The 19571-nt window shown below is 46.5% G+C and overlaps 1 protein-coding gene across 1 annotated transcript in view; it reads right to left on the bottom strand.

The window, feature by feature from the left end:
* Nucleotides 1-19499, bottom strand: part of ZNF710 (zinc finger protein 710) — a 78372-nt gene extending 58873 nt beyond the window's left edge. Inside the window, exon 1 of the mRNA XM_011986336.1 lies at nt 19433-19499. The gene's annotated coding sequence lies outside the window, so the exon portion shown is untranslated. The remainder of the gene's footprint in view (nt 1-19432) is intronic.
* Nucleotides 19500-19571: the final 72 nt, after the last annotated feature.

The raw sequence follows: 19571 nt of genomic DNA, 5'->3' as shown, positions 1-19571 counted from the left end.
TTAATTCTCCTTCTCTTCCCCTTGCCAGTACTGGGGAAAACCCAACCTGAAGATGTCATGTACTCCTGCAACATTTCAAAAGAGCTTTCTACATTCTCAAATGGATTCAGTAACTATAAATATGTATTAAGAACATGCCCCAGTGGAAAAATTTTACTTGGGGTTACTTCTCAGTGAGTTTTAAGAAACACAATCAAGCCTATTAATGTACTTTTGTAAATTATCTGTAAACAGCTGGTGCAAAGCAGAAATTCTAGGCGAAATGAAAAGGAATTCAAGCAAAAGTGCCATATGTATTCCAAGGGGTTTCTCATCTCTCAGGTCAACATTTCCAAATGGATTTCCCCATAGGGATTTAACAACACAAGCCCCAAGTCTCCCAGCTTATGCCAGAGTGATCCGCCATATTGTTTCTTTGCTCAGAGCCCACTGGTGGCCTCCCAGGCCTCGGGATGAAGCCCGAGCCTTTTGACACATTCTCAGTTGGTCCCCATCTATACCTGCAGCCTCATCTTCTGCCATCTCATCCACAATCCCCCTCCGACTCCTCAAACGTGTCCCCTGCTGCCTTTGCATGTTTGAGTCCCCCATGCCTCCTTTTTGTTTTGTTTTGTCTTTTTTGAGACGGAGTCTCACTCTGCCCCCAGGCTGGAGTGCAGTGGTACAATCTCGGCTCACTGCAACCTCTGCCTCCCAGGTTCAAGTGATTCTCCTGCCTCAGCCTCCCGAGTAGATGTGATTACAGGCACGCACCACCACGCCCAGCTAATTTTTCTATTTTTAGTAGAGAAGGGGTTTCACCATATTGGTCAGGCTGGTCTTGAACTCCTGACCTGGTGATTCGCCCGCCTCGGCCTCCCAAAGTACTGGGATTACAGGCATGAGCCACTGTGCCCGGCCTTGTTTTGCTTTTTGAGACAGAGTCTCACTCTGTCACCCAGCCTGGAGTACAGTGGCTCCATCTCGGCTCACTGCAACCTCTGCCTCCCTGGTTCAAGCGATTCTCCTGCCTCAGCCTCCCAAGTAGCTGGGACTTACAGGCATGCACTACAATGGCCGGCTAATTTTTGTAGTTTTAGTAGAGACGGGGTTTTGCCATGTTCACCAGGCTAGTCTTGAACTTCTGACCTCAGGTGATCCGCCCGCCTAGGCCTCCCAAAGTGCTGGGATTACAGGTGTGAGCCACCACACCTGGTCCCCCATCCCTCCTTTGTCTGCTAGGATGCAGCTAGACACCACCTCCACCAAGCAGTCTTCCCTACAGTCCCCTCCCCCTAGCACATTTGAAGAGCTAACTTCCTGTGCTTTTGTGTCTATATCCAATATCTAGTACCCCTTCTGGATTGGGGGCTCACTGGGGAGAGAGACCATGCCATTCACCTTAATATGACAGAGTTTAGCACAGGGGTGGGCAGTTGGTAAATGTTGGCTGATTGAATGAAGTAAGAGATGACAAAGGGAGACTTTTCAGAGAACAGAGGATTCAGGATGGTACGGGCCTTTCTCCTGACTTCATAGCCCCACGGTCTGCAGGTAATAGTGATAACCATGGGTTATATACAAATACACGGCATAGCTATGAAAAATAGGCTCATGAACCCACTTCACAGGCTGTGAAACCAAGGCTCGGAGAGGCTGTGGGTCATCAGGGCTAGGAGATGGCGAGCCGAGGCTGAAAGCCATGGGTCCTCTAATCCTGAGCCCCGTGACTTAAGGATGAGGTCCTCCCCTTGCCTCTAAGCCGCATCTGCGGGGATCTTTCAGATCTGCACCTACTTGTGGGGAAAAGAGCAGCTCTGTGTTTCTGCATCTAATGCAGTTTCCATCCAACAAAGGACACAGTTGAGAGAGCTCCCCAAGGCTGAGGCGGGGCCAGGTCAGAAGTCTGAACACACACTGGAGCAAACATTTGACTCCATCGCAAGGAACCCAGGGCTGAAACCCTCACCCTTGGAGCTGATGCCCCCCAGGCTGCTAAGGGTGGGGTGCCACACCCTCTCTCACAGGACACCAAAGTTGCCCACTATTCGTGCCCTTGGTGGGTCCAACACTATCACAAATGGACCCCTGCTTTCCCCAAATCTTAGTCGACTAAAGAAGCAAAGTGACAAGTTTCATCTGAATCTAAGGTTGCAGAACGGGATCTGTAACACTGTCACAAGTTGCAGGGAGGCGGTGGGGGACCCACTATTCAGGGAGGAGGGGAGGACCGGGCAGATAAGAGATCTCATCCACTAGACAGATAACGGGGCTAAAATGACAAAGGAGCTGGGAGCCGTTGCTGGCACTTTGAGAAAAAGGAAGAGCATATTAAAATTTAAACAAAGCCCACCCCAGGGGAAACATGCAGCCTCCCTCTCCCAACCTGTGCCTCTCATTTCCAACACACATGAGTCGTCAGGTTCACAGAAACCGAAACGTCCCTCATCTCAAGGGGCTGGAGTTTGTGTTTTTGTTTTTTGTAACCCATCCGGGCAGCAGCTGGCATGCTGTGTCTCCCGGCGGGGAGGCAGCTCGGGCCTCCACCAACCCCCATGGCCTTCCTGGCAGAACTGAGAAAAAAGGGTGGGCTGGGCTTGGGCCTCAGCTGGGACAGCCCTGCCTGGATGGAAGGGTGCAGGGGGGTTGGGAGCAGAGCTGGAGGAGGGAAGGGGCAGTGAGGTGCCTGGATGTGCCCAGTCCTGAAGGTGGGCACCAGTCTAGGTCCCAGCAGGAGAGAAAAGGGAAGAAAGCGGCTCAGCAGACAGGAAGGGCCCCAGAGGCACCATGAAAAATGCGCTGTCACGCAGGAGGAAGAGAGCGGAAAAGGAGGAAGAGCTGGTCAGGAGTGGGAACAGGAAGGTCCGATTTAGACCACGTAAATGCTACTTCCTCAGTAATTCCATCAAACTTCCCTCTGTTCCCCCCACCAAGTGATGACGAAGAACTGGGCTTCAAGGGGCTGAAAGTCTGGGCAGAGGCACTTCCTTGGCCTGGACTCCTGGCCCAGAGTCTGAGGCCTGCACAGGAAATCCTCAGCTCCCTCAGTTACCGCCCCCCCATAAGCACCAACCTAGTCTCTGGATTAGGGCAGGATGTTTGTTTAGGAGCATTGTCTTGGAAGAAAGATCAGCCTAAGTTCTCTGACAGACTCTAGAATTCTCAAAGCCAGCTCTCTGCCCTGGGCACCCTAACGGCTGGCACCAGAGAAGGTTTCCCTGGGGAACCACAGGCCTGCAGCTTCCTGGGGTCACGGGAGGCAAGACAGGGTCTCTGGGCCCAGCCCTTGCACTCCCATGGTAAAGTGAGGGGCCAGGATGATAGACTCCCTTTCCTAGGTCAGCTATGCCCAGAGTCTCTCAGGCCCTTCCTTGCCATTTACTCTCAGCCAACCTGTATGACCTGTGAGAAACATTAGGAAACAGAGGTCTGAAAGACTCACAACCATGTTTAAAAGAATAGGAGTTAGTATTTGGTTAAACAGAATCCAAATATGATACAATGTGTGCAGGGGGCAATTTACCCATCTAGATCAACAGCCTTCAGAATGTGTCCTTGGCCCAGTGATTCTCTTCTGGAGATGTATCCCAAGGAAATAATCAAGTCTCTGGGCAAATATACCCAAGGATGTTCACCACAGCATTCTTTACAAGACAGAAACAGAGGAAACAAGCTACATGTAGGACATTGCTTAAATAAATGATAGTCCATCTGTTCAAAAGAACCATACAACCCTTTAAAGTGACTTGACGGAGGCTGCTTAACCTGATGGAAATTTTAATCACATATTGTAAAGTAAAAGCAAAAAAAAAAAAAGAAAAAGAAAAATGTAATAAGATGGTATAAACAGTATGATCTCATCTTTTTAAACTGAAAAATATTCTGGGGGGGGCTATACAATATACTAAAATATTAATAATTATAGGTGGTTTTTATCTTCTCTTTGCCTACTTTGAGTCCCTAAATTTTCTGCAATAATCATCAACCTCTTTGTAGCAAGAAAAAAAATCAATAAAAGCTATTTTCTAAAAAACAAAAGGAAGAGATACAAAATCCAAGAGACTGTTCATTCCTTGGGCTTTCAAATCTTAGCTGGATTTGAAAACAAACAAACAAAAAAACACTAGACAGAGACATCTTAAATCCACCTAAGAATATTTAAGAATATTTTCAAGGTGGTTTCCAGGACAGGGGAATTAGAATCTTCCATAAGGCCCTACTGAGCACAGGAAGAGTGAGAGCCACTAGCAGGGAGACACATCCTCCAGCAACGTCCATGAATATCCAGGGCCCAGCTTTCCTGTGCGGGCCCTTCCAGTCACTGTAGCTGAAGCGGGGAGGTAAGGGGCAGGCAGGGGCCAAGGTGCAAAAAGGCAAAGCAGACATGACCTCCGTCCTGGTTTAGGGAAAGGGCAGTGGCTGTTTCTTTAGACGGTGAATTCAAAGAGAAGGGGAAAAAAGGCCAGTTCCTAACCTGAGATTTGTTCATCTAGGTGGCGACAGGAAATTAATTTTTACAACCAAGGTAGAAAAACCCCAGCTGGGTGCGGTGGCTCACACCTGTAATCTCAGCACTCCTGAGGTCAGGAGTTCAAGACCAGCCTGCCAACATGGTGAAACCCCGGTTCTACTAAAAATACAAAAAGGAGCTGGGTGTGGTGGCACACGCTTGCGATCCCAGCTATTCAGGAGGCTGAGGCAGGAGAACCGCTTGAACCCGGGAGGCGGAGGTTGCAGTGAGTTGAGATCACGCCACTGTCCTCCAATCTGGGCGACAGAGCAAGACTCCATTTCAAAAAAAAAAAAGCCCAAAACAGGGATTTGGAAGAGAAATTGCAACAAGCTCTGTAATTGAAGCAAAAGAACACAGCTGATGTTACACAGAAGTTTTTCTGGACAGTGAGACAGAACACAAGGTGATGATGGAACAGAATGCTGGGGAGGACGTCCAGAGCACTCACAGCGTACTGTGAGTGAGAAGCTAGCCTTTGCTAAGACAGATGCCCTGGAGCCCAAGGAAGCAGATTCCACAGGGCATGGCCTTAATTATTCAAGCACCAGGAAAACCTGAGGAGGAGTGGGAAGGTGTCTCAATGTTTCCGGTCCCTTTATGACCAAAAGCCAAAAGCTTTAAAGTCTATTTCAGATATCAAAATGCATCCATTTGGGAACCGTTTCCTGGGTGCTTCCCATCCATTCTCGAATTCTGCAAACAACTGGGCACTGATGGGTATAAACTTTACAGGGGAACAGCACCATGCTGTTCAAGACACTCCCACCTTCACCAAGCAACCAAACAAAAGTGGACAGGGTGGGTCATTAGGACGCATCCCTTGTAAGATGCCAAGCAGTATAGTGACAGGATGTTGGACATGCCAGCTCAGGCCCACAGATCCCGAAAACTTCCTACTCCCGAGAGCATTCCTCAGCCCAAAAGGACCCTGCCTCTTTCTTAAAAGAATGATGACTCCAAGTTAGAAAATAAATGTGGCACCACACACAAGGACAGCTGGAGCTGGATGATTTTGTATCTCTTAGAGACATCAAATTCTTCCCCTGGTGAAGCTATAGCCTATAAATTACAGCCTCGTATTATATATGGCCAACACTTTCAGCTTTGTTCTCCATACAGCATTTCTCATCAGCAAGGAGGAAGCAGTCAACACCCTACTTTGAAAAACAGCACAGGTAGTTCTGGGAAACAAATAATAAAAATGCACCTCTCCATCCCTTTAATTAAAGAGATGCCATCCAATGGCACTTCTGAATAGAAACATATTTTTAAAAAGTTATTCTCCCAGAATCTTCCAAGTACCAATGCCTTTACCCCTAAAAAGTTTCCTGCCATAAAACAAAGTAAAGACACCAGCTTAGGGAGCCAGGAAATGCTCCCTTGGCACCTGGCAACAGCTGGCACCTACCTGAGGCCAGTTTATAGACAGAAATAAAAGCTCCCTTGAAATAACACTAAGGTTCAGACATTCTGATAAAAGCTGGGAACTTCAAAGGCAGGACTGCAGTGCCCATCCCTAATCCTCCTCGATGTGTCTGATGTGGCTGGCTGGGCTCTGGGCTTGCCTTCACCATCTACTGCCTGAGCTTTTGCCTCGTAGGCACAAGCCAGCTGCAGAGGCGGGAGTGAGTTTCTTTACAGTCACTCCCTTTGCAGAGATGGGTCTAGGCCATGGTGTATGGCCATTTGTCCTTGACTAATGAAATGTTGGTTAAAAAAAAGAAGAGGCCAGGCACAGTGGCTCACGCCTATAATCCCAGCACTTTGGGAAGCCAAGGTGGAAGAATCACTGAGGTCATTAGTTTGAGACCAGCACAGACCCTACCTCTACAACAAATTTAAAAATGAGCCAGGCATAGTGGTACATGCCTGTAGTCCCAGCTACTTGGGAGGCCAAGGCAGGATGATCACTTGAGCCCAGGAGTTTGAGGCTGCAGTGAGCTATGATCGTACCACTGCACTCTAGCGTGGGTGACAGAGTAAGACTCTGTCTCAAAAAAGTAAAATAACTATAAGAAGAGAGCAAGAAAAGAAAACTGACAGAGATGAGCCCAGTGGTTCTGGAGTCAGGACTGAATTCTATGCCAGGTTCCAAAGCTAACTTCTCTCCATGAACTTGGGCAAGTCATTTCAGACTTCTGAGCTTCAGTTTCTTGGTCTAAAAACCATAACCTTGCACCAGTTTCTGGAGAGTATAAACTGAAACCGTCTATGTGAAAACGCAGAGCAAAGGTGAAAGCCTTCTTCTCCCGCTCCGCCTACCCTCCTTTCTTTCTACCCATCCTTTTTTCCTTCTTTAAAAAAAAATTATTAGGTAGTATGTGCACAAGGTACAAGATTCAAAATACAGAAAAAGATACACAGTAAAAAGTTTGCACCCACTGTGGGAAACCACTGTTACCAGCCTCCTAGGTATCTTTGCAGAGCTACTGCATAACCAGGCATTCTGTCCCTCACTTTCTCACTTAAAATGTCTTAGTTGGTACATAGTGTACATTGGTACACAGGGCATGTCCATTCTTACAACTGCACAGAATTGCATCATACGGCATTGGGCCCAGTGACTCACGCCTGTAATCCGAACACTTTGGGAGGCTGAAGGGGGAGAACTGTTTGAGTCCAGGAGTTTGAGACCACCCTGGGCAATACAGTGAGACCTCGTCTCTACAAAAAATTTAAAAATTGGGAGTTATACCTGATGTAAATGACGAGTTGATGGGTGCAGCACACCAACATGGCACAAGTATACATATGTAACAAACCTGCATGTTATGCACATGTACCCTACAACTTAAAGTATAATAATAATAAATAAATTAAAAAAAAAAATTAGCTGGGTGTGGTGGCATGCACCTGTGTTCCCAGCTACTTGGGAAGCTGAGGTGGGAGGATCGCTTAAGCCTGGGAGGTTGAGGCTGCAGCCGGCTGTGACTGCGCCACTGCACTCCAGCCTGGATGACAGAGCAAGACCCTGTCTCAAAACAAAAAAATAAATAATAATAATAATAATAATAATAATAAAGAATTGCGTTGTATGGTGGCAGGATAACTTATTTACCAGTTATCTAGTGATGGACATTCTGGTTGTTTCCTTTCTCTTTTCCTTTTACAAGCAATGATGCAATTAATTATCTTGAAAAAATGCATCATTTCACACGTGTACAATTTATCTGTAAAGAGAAATTTCCAAAAGTGGAATTGCTCATGCACTTTTAATTTTAATAAATATTGCCAGAATTCCCTCCATAAAAGTTGTACTGATTTACACTTATATCAACAACTATGAGAGTATCTGTTCCCCACTGTCACATCTCCACAGAAAACTTGTGTTTCTCTTATTGCTGGTGGGCTCAACACATTCTCATATGGTTCAGAACCTTTTCTGTGAACTATCCGTGTTTTTAGCCTGCTTTAAAAATTCGGTTGATGGTCTTTTTCTTACTGATTTGTAGGAACTCTTTAGATATTAAGGAAATGAGCTCTATGATATATGTTGCAAAAATGTTTTCCCAATTTTGAGAACTGGGAGACTCCTTTGATTTTATGATGGATTCTGCCATGAAGAAATTCTCTACACGCATAGGGTCAAATATATTAATTTTTTCTCTTATGACTTCTGGGTTTTAAGTCATTCTTAGAAAGTACTTTCTCCAAGTTCATTTAAAAAAATATTTAGCATCTATAACCCAACTGAAATTTATTTTGTTTTAATGTGTTAATTTTTTAGATAGCCACCTAGTTAAATCAAGTCATAATTTCTTAAATGCCATTTTTTTTTTAAAGAGATAGGATCTCACTATGTTTCCCAGACTGGATTCAAACTCATGGGTACAACTGATCCTCCCACCTCAGCCTGTAGTGTAGCTGGGATTACAGGGACACACCATCATGCCTGGTTCTGCCATCTTTATTTTAATATTAACCCATCTTGAAGTCCCTTCTTCTTCCTCTCTTCCAGCTCATGCCCAGTTACCTCAGAATTACACCCTTTCTCACCACAGCCCTCCCATCCCTTCATTCAATTTGTGAGTCAAGAGTTGATCCATGGTATTGTGACTGACAGCCACACAGCTGCACTGGATCTCAGTGTCTTAGAAAAAGTAGAGACCTCAGAGCATCCTTTCATTTTACAGCTAAGGATACTGAGATCCAAAGAGGTGAACTGGCTTTGTCTAAGACCAGGGGGCAGGTTAGTGCTTGTGATTTTTTTTTTATTACTATTCAAAAAGAAGAGAAGTACTGGTTTTGCCATAAATTCGATTTGATCAATAAATATCTATGGAACAACTACTCTGTGCAACAGTGAGCCAGGGACTGGGGCTCCAGAAATAAATGATATAGCTCTGTGCTTTCAAAAAGCTCAGAATCCAGCATGGGGTCCGAACGCATATACTCACAGACTAATAGGTAATGCAACAGTGGCCTGTGAATGTGGAAAGATAATTTTGCAACATATGGTGTGGGGAAGGCTCAGGAGATACCGAGTTTTTAATTGGGCCTGAAATGATTAGGACTTTGACCAAAAATTGAGAGAAAGCTTTTGGCAATAAAGTGACAATGGGACAAAGGAGAGCGTCTGGTGATATATATTCAGGAAGGAAGTAATCTTAGTGTTAGCTGTGGGTGGAGTTTAAAAAAAAAAGGTTCCTCTGAGAATCTGTGGTCATTGGCAGGCTCTTATGTGGGTTTAGGTTCTGGTTGTCAAACCTGCAAGCTAAGAATTATAGAGAAATGAATCCATCTGTAGGGCCTTCAGGTACCTAGCAGAAGGAAACACACATCCTCCCTGGAAGAAGGTACTCTCATCCTATACCTCAAAGAATTCTCACAGATAGAATCCTAACAAACATAAGCTTGCAATCAAAAATCACACACCTGGCCAGGCACAGTGGTTACACCTGTAATCTCAGCACTTTGAGAGGCCAAGGTGGGCAGATCATGTGAGGTCAGAAGTCCAAGACCAGCCGGCCAACATGGTGAAACCCTGTCTCTACTAAAAATACAAAACTTAGCCAGGCATGGTGGTAGACACCTGTAATCCCAGTTCCTCGGGAGGCTGAGCCAGGAGAATCACTTGAACCTGGGAGGCAGAGGCTGCAGTGAGCCGAGATTGTGTAACTGCACTCTAGCCTGGGTGACGGAGCAAGACTTTGTCTCAAACAAACAAAAAAAAGAACAGATGATAGCCACCAATCCTTGCTTTCAGGAAGCCCAGTGAATCTTTAGCCAAATAAAATAAAATCCACTCCTCAGTACATTACAGTGAATTGCACAGTACAAAACATAAGCATACAAATACACACACAACCTCAGAGAAGAATTTACCTACGGGAACAATAATTGGGCTCCAACTTTCCATTTTTTTTTTTCTTTGAGACGGAGTCTCCCTCTGTTGCCAGGCTGGGGTGCAGTGGCGCCATCTCGGCTCACTGTAACCTCCACCTCCCAGGTTCAAGCGATTCTCCTGCCTTAGCCTCCCGAGTAGCTGGGACTACAGGCACACGCCACCACAATCAGCTAATTTTTGTATTTTTAGTAGAAACAGGGTTTCACCATGTTGGCCAGGATGGTGTCGATCTCTTGACCTCGTGATCCGCCTGACTGGGCCTCCCAAAGTGCTACGGTCACAGGCATGAGCCACCACGCCCGGCCCCCAGCTCCTTAATATCAACAATGAAAGTCTGAAGACAGTGGAATGATGCCCGTAAATACTGAGAAAATAATGGTCAGTCTAATGTTTTATACCCAGCAAAACTATCTTTTAAGAGTAAGGATAAAGCCATTATTATATATATTCTAGGCTAAAAAAAGATGAAGAAGAAAAAAAAAAAAAGAATAAGGATGAAATAATATTTCAGCCAAACAGAAACTGAAAGCTTATGACTAAAAGACCTTTGCCACATGATGTTCTGATCCCAGAAAGAAGACCTGAGATGAAAGGAAAAATGTGAGTAAAAGGTAAATATGTGAAAAATAAAAACAAAGGATTAAGTGTATACAACATTAAAATTAGAGTCCAATTTGTGGGATTAAATACAGAAACATAAACTACTGTATGACAATGGAATGTGGGGAGGGACTGCGGTGACTTTATATAAAGCATTCTAAGGTCTTTACATTGTTTGAAAAAAATACATAGACACCAACCGAACATCACGCAGTCTGTGTTTCAGGCCGGGCACGGTGGCTCACACCTGTAATCCCAACACTTTGGGAGGCCAAGGCAGGAGCATGGCTTGAAGCCAGGAGTTCAAGACCAGCCTGGGCAACATGGCCAGACCCTGCCTCTAAAAAATAAAACAGCCAGGAGTGGTGATTCCATGCCGTAGTCCTAACTACTCAGGAGGCTAGGCTGGGCGCAGTGGCTCACACCTGTAATCCCAGCACTTTGGGCGGCCGAGGCAGGTGGATCACGTGAGGTCAGGAGCTCAAGACCAGCCTGGGCAACATGGTGAAACCCTGTCTCTACTAAAATACAAAGATTATCCAGGCATGGTGGCACACGCCTGTAATTGCAGCTATTCAGGAGGCCGAGGCAGGAGAATCACTTGAACCCAGGAGGCACAGGTTGCAGTGAGCCGAGATTATACCACTGCACTCCAGCCTGGGCAACAGAGTAAGACTCCATCTCAAAACAAAACAAAACAAAACAAAAAACAATAAAAAACAGAAGTTCAAGAACATAAGTTCAAATTCAAGACCAACTACTTAGGAGGCTGAGGCGGGAGAATTATTTGAGCCCAGTAAATCAAGGTTACAGTCAGCTATGATCCTACCACTACACTCCCATCTGGATGACAGAGCAAAATCCTGCCTCTGAAAATAAAAAATTTTAAAAAATAGTATATAAGTTTCAAAGCAGTAGAGAAAAAATGGAGTGAAGGAAAGAAAAAAAAACTTTCAATCAATTTGAAAGAATGAACAGAAGAATCAGAAAAAGCACACACAGAAAACACCAAACACAATGGTAGAAAGAAATCTGCATCCTGTTTTGGCCAGGTGCGGTGGCTCACACTGTAATCCCAGCACTTTGGTAGGCTGAGGCAGGTGGATAGCCTGAGCTCAGGGTTCAAGACCAGCCTGGGCAACATGGAAAAACCCCATCTCTACAAAAAACAAACAAAAAAAAACCCATAAAAATTAGCCAGCTGTGGTGGTGCATGCCTGTGATCCCAGTTACTTGAGAAGCTGAGGTGGATCACTTGAGCGTGGGAGGCGGAGGTTGCAGTGAGCTGAGATCTGCCACTGCACTTCAGCCTGGGTGACAAGAGTGAGACCCTGTCTCAAAAAAAAAAAAAAAAAAGAAGAAGAAAAAAAGAAATCCATCTATTTCCAAAACCGTAACAAATGCAAATGGCTTGAACTCTCTGGTTAAAGAGCATAGATATCAGACTAGATTAAAAACAAAAGGAAATCCAGCCCTAGGCTGTCTACGGGAGACATGAGGACAGGGATCATAGGCCAAGAGGCCTATACAGGCTGAAACCACAGTCATGGTAGGTAAGTAAGTAGCAATGAACCATGACCAAGGCATCAAAGCATAGCAAGAGGAAAGAATGGCACAAAAAGCAGATGAGAGGTAGGAAAAGGACCCAGAGTGATGAGCCAGACCCAAGGTGGAGAAGACTGTTCATGATAGTAACTGCTATGGAGAAATCAGGTAAGAGGAAGTCACAAGATGGGCCACCAGGCAGTCACGTAAAAGGAATTCACAAGATGGGCCACCGGGCATGATTAGGTGGCCAGGGACCTCTAGGAGAGCCAGCTGGAGTGAGAGTAGGCTGGGGTGAAATGCTCCACTGTTGTTGAGCTGGCAAGGAGGAGAGGGGGGAGAGGAAGTGGGGATGGAGTGGACTCTTCGTGAAATCCTAGGGTAAAGAGAAGTGACACAGGTTGGGGTTGGGGACGGGGAGAGAGGTGTGACTGTAGCTGTAGGTGGAGAATTAAGGCATAGGAGGATGTGGGGTGCCCAGACCTAGGGAAGAAGCCAGGGCAGGACACAGAGAAACAAGCAGTGGGGTTGACGGTGGGCACATGGGGAATGGACCAGGGAAGTGGGCACAGATTTCCCAGGTTGGGGCAGGGATGGTCAGGGCTGCTTCAAGGAGTGCTGTGTAGTGGGAACACAGGAAGAGTTCTGAATTTCAGAGGTGACCTGCTTCTGGGTACTGGCAAGTCTACAAATGATCTTGTGATTTGCAGCTAGAGAATGGAGCCATGATGGGAAGCGATGGCTTGTGAGCCCGGGGCCCGAGGATCAGACATCACAGAGTGAGATTAAACTGACCAGCGCTACCAGTTTCCAAAGGGTACCTGATGCTTCTCAAGGGGCCAGCTTGGACTTGGTCCTTGTGAGGACATTCTGATGTGCCCCAAGTTTAGCCACTGTCTTTTACCAAACACATGCAGGACAGCCTTCCCAGTCTGGAAGCCCGTATCCTTGCTGTCCCACCCAGAATGGGATGGGGCCCAGGATGTCATTCCAGGTACCATCCAGAAGACAAAACCACACATAACCAAGAGTTATCACAAAAGTTATAGTTTCCCTTTTAAATGTGGAGGGTAGACATTCGTGCTTTCTGTAGTGATCACTCTAACTTCATTTCAATTCCATATATATAACATGCTGGGGGCAGGGAAGGAAGAAAGGGAAAATAGTTGGGTCGCAATGTGATCACTTATTCTCAGCTTCCCACTACACTAAAAATCCTCACATTTCCAACAGTTTTCTTAGTTCTCCCAGAAATAAACACACAATAGAGCATATGTATTTAATATCAGAAAATCCTTTACAATGGTGATTGCAAAAGAGACCAACCCACTTCTTTTTTTTTTTTTTTTTGAGACAGGGTTTTCAGGATGGAGTACACTGACGCCATCACAGTTCACTGCAGCCTCAACCTCCTGGGCTCAAGCGATCCTCCCACCTTAGTCTCCCAAGTAGCTGGGACTACAGCTACACGTGCCACCGGCTGATTTTTAAAATTTTTTTGTAGAGACAGGGTCTCACTATGTTGCCCAAACTCCTGGGCTCAAGCAATCCTCCAGCCTGGGCCTCCCAAAGTCCTGTGATTATAAGCATGAGCCACTGTGTCTGGCCTCCAACCCACTTCTAATAGTTCTTTTACTTCACTTACATATATATATACACACACATATATAATATATATAAAATAAAGATAATACATACTGGATAAAAATTCAAATAATACAAAATGAATGAGAGAAAAGACAAAAGGCCTGTGTACTTGGGGTAGGCACTACGGATGGGGGAAGGGTCAGGTCTGTGAACTATACACATTAATTAGCAGGTAATAAAAAACAGCTATTTTACCTTTTGAAGCTGCTGATTGGACATATATTTGGCTGTGCTTTGGCTGTAACATCCTTTAATCCTTCCCTTTCAGAATCAACCCCAGTTTCCTGTTGCCACCTTACCTCCCTGATTTAAGGGTGCAATTCTTCAAGTGCCTTCTTTCCAATTCTAGAATTTTTAATTTAGCCTTTAGTGCAGCAGCAGTTTTATTTTCTAATTACTTTCTTTGCAAACAAGCATGAGTTGGGCTCAATAGTGATACAGGCTTTCAAGGGCTAGCCTGGCAACCTGGAGCTATTCACAACGTGCTTCCTTGGGAAAATCCTTTCTATGTTTTACATGAACAACTGGGGAGATGCTTACTTGTAAAGTGGGGGGGGGGTAAGCCTCTTCATCTGTGCTACCAAAAAGAGCTCACCTCTAGTCCTGCTTGCCCTGTTACTAGGGTAGGCTTTGCAACCAGTGACTCTGGGACCCCAGAGCCTGAGTTCTAACCCTGGCTCTGAGGCTTACTAGATCTGTGACCTCCAGAAAGGTATTCAATCTAAATGAGCTAACAGTATGTGTAGAGTGCTTACAATTATGCCTGGCATATAGTATGTGCTGTATAACAAAAGAGCTGGGTGAGGTTAGTCAAGTAAGACATTTGACTAATTCTTAGAGCTGGTCAGTGAAAGCTATGGGTCCTCTTCCCAGAAAAGTGCACACATGTAACCTTCTGCACAGTTTCAAGTATCCCTGACCCTCGAAGCCCACCCACACACTGCAAGAGTCCAGGACCCCCGATTTCAACCCTCTGGTCTTCTCTACAGTAATGTGAAGGTCTCAGGGATAAAACTCTGAGGCAATTCTTAAAAGTATTATGTTCCCATGCATGGAACTATTGAGCAGGTGCCTCTCTCTCCCCGTTTTAGGTTCCACTTTTGGCAGAAACATTATACCTTTCTTCCCCAAAGCCCTTTTGACCCTTGCCAGTTTTTCTCTTGCTTCAGGCCAAATCCTCCCAGGGTCACCTTAAGACAATCTCTGTGTGCAGCTCTACACACTTTTAGGGAATTATTCTGATCCTTATCAAAAGCTCTGATGGTTCAGCCCATCTTCAGTGCTTACAGAAGTCAGACCAGAGCATGGACTAGTGTCTGCAGGGTCTCCACCAACAGCAACACAGGGGTGGGTCACCCTCAACAAGCAGGGAGACAGCACAAACTGGAAAAAGCCAAAGATCAAAGAAGTCACCCTGGGTGACTTTCCCTGGGTCATCCAATGAGCTCCCAGCGAAGCTGAGAACTCATTGAGAGCATTTCAGTACTTTTGAGTCCATCAGTGCTTTACAGACATTACCATGCATGTGAATTAAAATGCAGATCCAGTAGGTTTGCTGAGAAGCCCGGGACTCTGCATTTCTAACTCACTACCAGGTAATGCTGATGCTGGTCCGTGGACCACATATGGAGTTGCAAGGTTCACATCAAGGTTAATGAACTGTACCACCCTGGTTAAAGCCTCTTCATCCACACTGCAGGTGGCTATTTAAATGCCCTTTCTTCAGGAAAGCTTCCCTCCCCCTCTCCATGATTACTGGCTTCTATGCCTCCGTACTTTTTCCTTTGAAGCATTTATAACAACTGTAATTAAAGAGTATTTGTGTAATTATTAGTTTAATGCCTGCCTCCCAGGGAGACTGCAAGCTTCACGAGGACAGGACCTGCACCGTGTCTAGCACATCACAGACTGCCAATGAACGAGGAGCTGCTGTGGTCTGGAACAGGCTGGGCCAGCATCCTGGAGTAGGCAGGTAACATTTACACATGTGGGAAACAGCCTCTGATGGTATCAAGGCCAACAAGGACATTTCTTAGCTTTAAAATTCCCACTAGTTTCAAATGTATGCCAACTAAACTTTAAGCTGAAAAGCAATCTTTGCCCATAAAAAGATCTCCTACATCTTTATCAAGTGCAAAATAGCCCTGATCTCACAATAGCCACTCTGCTTGAGGAATAGTTAGGCCCCTAAAATAAGCATTCCCTTATAGGCCTCACTGGGTGAACCCTCTTCGGGCACACTCCCTGACCAGCCTCCCTCTGCTGCAGACCCACAATATCTTTAGTTTTTCTGCTGCTGTCCTTTCAAGGAACCCCAGAGTGCTGAATGCCCAACTCTTTGGCATGGGCAGAGATATATGACCACATTGTTGTTCCTGGGAGGCAAAGTTTGAAGTTAGACAGCCTGGATTTAGATACCAGCTCTGTGCCCTTGGACAAGTTATTTAACTCCTCTGCCAAATGAGAATAAGAATGCAAGAGCCAGCACCTGCAAGGACTAACAGAGACAAATACACAAAGCACGTAGCATAATTCTGGCCTAAGACACATGATTATTATTATTCTCCCTATATCCTGAGTCCAATTCAAAACCTATTGTTTTAGGCTGGACAAGTGGCTCACGCCTGTAATCCCAGCACTTTGGGAGGCCGAGGCGGGCGGATCACGAGGTCAAGAGATCGAGACCATCCTGGCCAACATGGTGAAACCCCATCTCTACTAAAAATACAAAAATTAGCTGGGTGTAGTGGTGCACGCCTGTAGTCCCAGCTACTCAGGAGGCTGAGGCAGGAGAATCACTTGAACCTGGGAGGTGAAGGTTGCAGTGAGCCGAGATTGCACCACTGCACTCCAGCCTGGTGAAAGAGCGAGACTCCATTCCAAAAAAAAAAAAAAAAAAAAGTCTAAAAAAACCTATTGTTTTGCACAAGTCTCCACCCAGGGGCTCCACCCCATTCAGGATCCTCTCTTCCCAGCCCCCTCCTGCCTCACCTGTCTGGAGCTTGTTTGAAGCAATGACTCACAGCACAACTCTGCAGCTCCCATCAATCACCTCCCTGTCCCTGCCTGTGTCATTCATGGGTTCCTTCTGGGAGGTAAATCCTTTCCTAATGTCCAGTACATTCATTCAGCAAGTATCTACTGAGGGCCCACTATGGATGAGACCCTATTCTAGGCACAGGGACTCAGCAATGAACAAAGCAAACACGTCTACCCTCATGAACGTTGTAGTACATTTAACCCACAGATGGAGATCAGTTCAGGTCTTGGGTCCTTATATTCCTTCTCTTCTCTCCTGACCAATCCTAAATAAATCACATACAAGTCAAAGTACGAAGAAAGCATTCCAGATCAAAAAATGGTGTGATGTGAGAAAATCCCAATGACTAAACTGCTTCTCTGATTGTTGGACTTTAAAGAAGTCAATGTTGAAACAGCCTGAATCACCCAGTTCCCCCTAGTTGTCTCACTGGCCAGTCACATCCTCCAGCATAGTTTGTGTAACACATCTGGAAAATGAGGCGCTCCATTTACCCGTCTCATGTGTGCAGCACGAGCCCACGGTTTCATGCTCTCATAGCTACATTCTTTGAAGTGAGCTTGATTCGGGATCCCCAGCAGTAGCAGAGACAGTGGCCTTGTAGAAACAGCACTGGGAACAGGCTCTGAAAGCTCAGGTTTGAGTGCTGGCTCTGCCACTTACTGTGTAATCCTGGGTACAGAGCTTTCTTCCGGCCTCAGTTGCTTTCAGACAATCTCTAAGGCCTTCCTCCAGCTTTGAAGTCAAAGGGCTGGGATCAACCACCATTAACACCAGACCCAGCACATTCACAGATCCTCTATTTCAACACAATGAGTCCTGCCCTGGCCTAGGCCCTGGCTAGGCCTGAGGAATGGGGGTATGGGATGGGTCAGCAAGCCAGATGATGAGCCTGCGCCAAGCATTAGCACTGGTGGGGCCAGGGAGCCTTCACCTGTCTCCTCCAAGATACACTGGACTCCTCCTTTTATTTATTTATTTACTCCCTTCTAGAAAGGAGTTGTGCCTCTTTCCAAACACAACTCTGCTAGAAATATCTCTGGGCCACAAGGCAAACCTAAAATAGAAGTGCAAAATCTCTGGTGGTCCCATTAGTCTCCCTTCCTCCAACTCAAAAACCATTCCAGACCTTGTCTGTCTCCTTGTCTCTAGACAGTGAGCCTAAAATAAGTCTCCCTGGTAGGAAATGCCTGGTTGGAATGGAAATGACCCAAGCCCTGAAAAAATGGCCCGCTGACCACACACCGTGGGCTGAAGACTCACCCAGGTATCAGCTCTGAGGAGAAGACAAGTGAGCCTGGGTCCTCAACTCCCTGCAGCCCCCTCCACCGAGACACAGGCAACCAGGCCAGGCTGAAGAAAGAAAATGTGACCCAAACATCCAATTCCCCCTACCCAAAAGAAAGCAGCTCTATCCCCACGGCTCTCATGCAGGAAAGCCAGCTCCAAAAGATCACTGGGGCACCAGGTGGGCACCTCTCTGGAGCTACAGATGACCAATCAGAGGTTCTGCTCCAAGACTGGCAAGTACCCGGCATGGAGTTACTTGCTGAGGGTCAGCTGATAAAACCACCGAGAAAGTATAAAAAATAACATTCTGTTTAAAACAAACGAGAAAGGAATGGCCACTCTAGGTTTCCCAAGTCAAAACCAGAGAGCCCCATCGGCTTTGATCACATTAGGAATACATTCTCTCTTACCTAATGAGTTAAGAACAGTTTTCTTCTTCCCTTCTCCCATGTGGCCCCATTGGTTCTCTAGGCCCCCTGGAGAAGATGCAATAGGGACACAGACCCCCAGTACTCTACTTGGCAAAAATGAACTTTGGTTTTACTTACACGTGTACAAAGGCAGGACTGAGAGGGCAGCTTCAAAGCTGGCTGAGTGACCCCCAAGAGCACAACGTCCTTCTCCGCACACCTGTCGGGGAGTTTTGTGAATTTCCCAGGCACCCACAGGGACTAGTTATGTACCCTGCAGGTCGATACCGGCCGGGAGTTCCCATTTTGCACAGCAAGAAAGGTGCTCAGAGTGCCCTTTGCAGGTGGGCACTCGGTCTGCAGCTCAAGGGTGGGCCGATGACGTTGCTCCCTCACTGGATTGCCCAGCAGGCCCCCCCTCAGACCCGGTAGGATGAGCACCTCGAGGTGTCCCTGTGATCCCAGCACTTTGGGAGGCCACAGCGGGCGGATCACGAGGTCAGGAGTTTGAGACCAGCCTGGCCAATATGGTGAAACCCCGTCTCTCCTAAAAATACAAAAATTAAACGGGCGTGGTGGCGTGCGCCTGTAGTCCCAGCTACTGGGGAGGTTGAGGCAGGAGAATCGCTTGAATCCGGGAGGCGGAGGTTGCAGCGCCACTGCACTCCAGCCTGGGCGACAGAGCAAGACTCTGTATCCAAAAAAAAAAAAAGAAAGAAAGAAAGAAAAAAGAAAAGGCACCCAGGATACTGCTACGACTTGCCCTAACCGTCTCGCAAAGCCTAGATATACATGAATGACCCTTTCGGGTTAGTTAAAATCCACACAAGCACCTCCCTGGCCTCTTAAATGTTTCCAAACTACAGCTCAGACTGGAGGGAAGCAGTTGCAGCGCCCATAAAAGTCATCTTAAAAGGCAAGTTGGAAAAAAACCCGATACGCACTAGTTAGCAAGTCCGCGGTGAAGGGGGCGGCGGCCCAAGGGCCGGATCTGCGGGATCTGCGCGCCTAGGGTGGGGAGACTGGGGCTGCCCCGTCGGTCCCCGAGCCCGCGCGCCCACCTGGTAGCCTGAGGGCCCCGATCTGACGCCGGTGATCACGCCCCACAGCTCCATCCAATTAGGAAAATGACCGCGAGAAGACGGAGAGAAGGCGACGAGGAGGAAGGGGGGGCCGAGCCGCTGGAGGCTCAAGACGGGC

The sequence above is a fragment of the Mandrillus leucophaeus genome, unplaced genomic scaffold, assembly GCF_000951045.1.
Source record: "Mandrillus leucophaeus isolate KB7577 unplaced genomic scaffold, Mleu.le_1.0 Scaffold297, whole genome shotgun sequence".
Lineage (NCBI taxonomy): Eukaryota > Metazoa > Chordata > Mammalia > Primates > Cercopithecidae > Mandrillus > Mandrillus leucophaeus.
The sequence above is the reverse complement of the archived record's forward strand: the minus strand, read 5'-3'. Positions and strand labels throughout refer to the sequence as shown.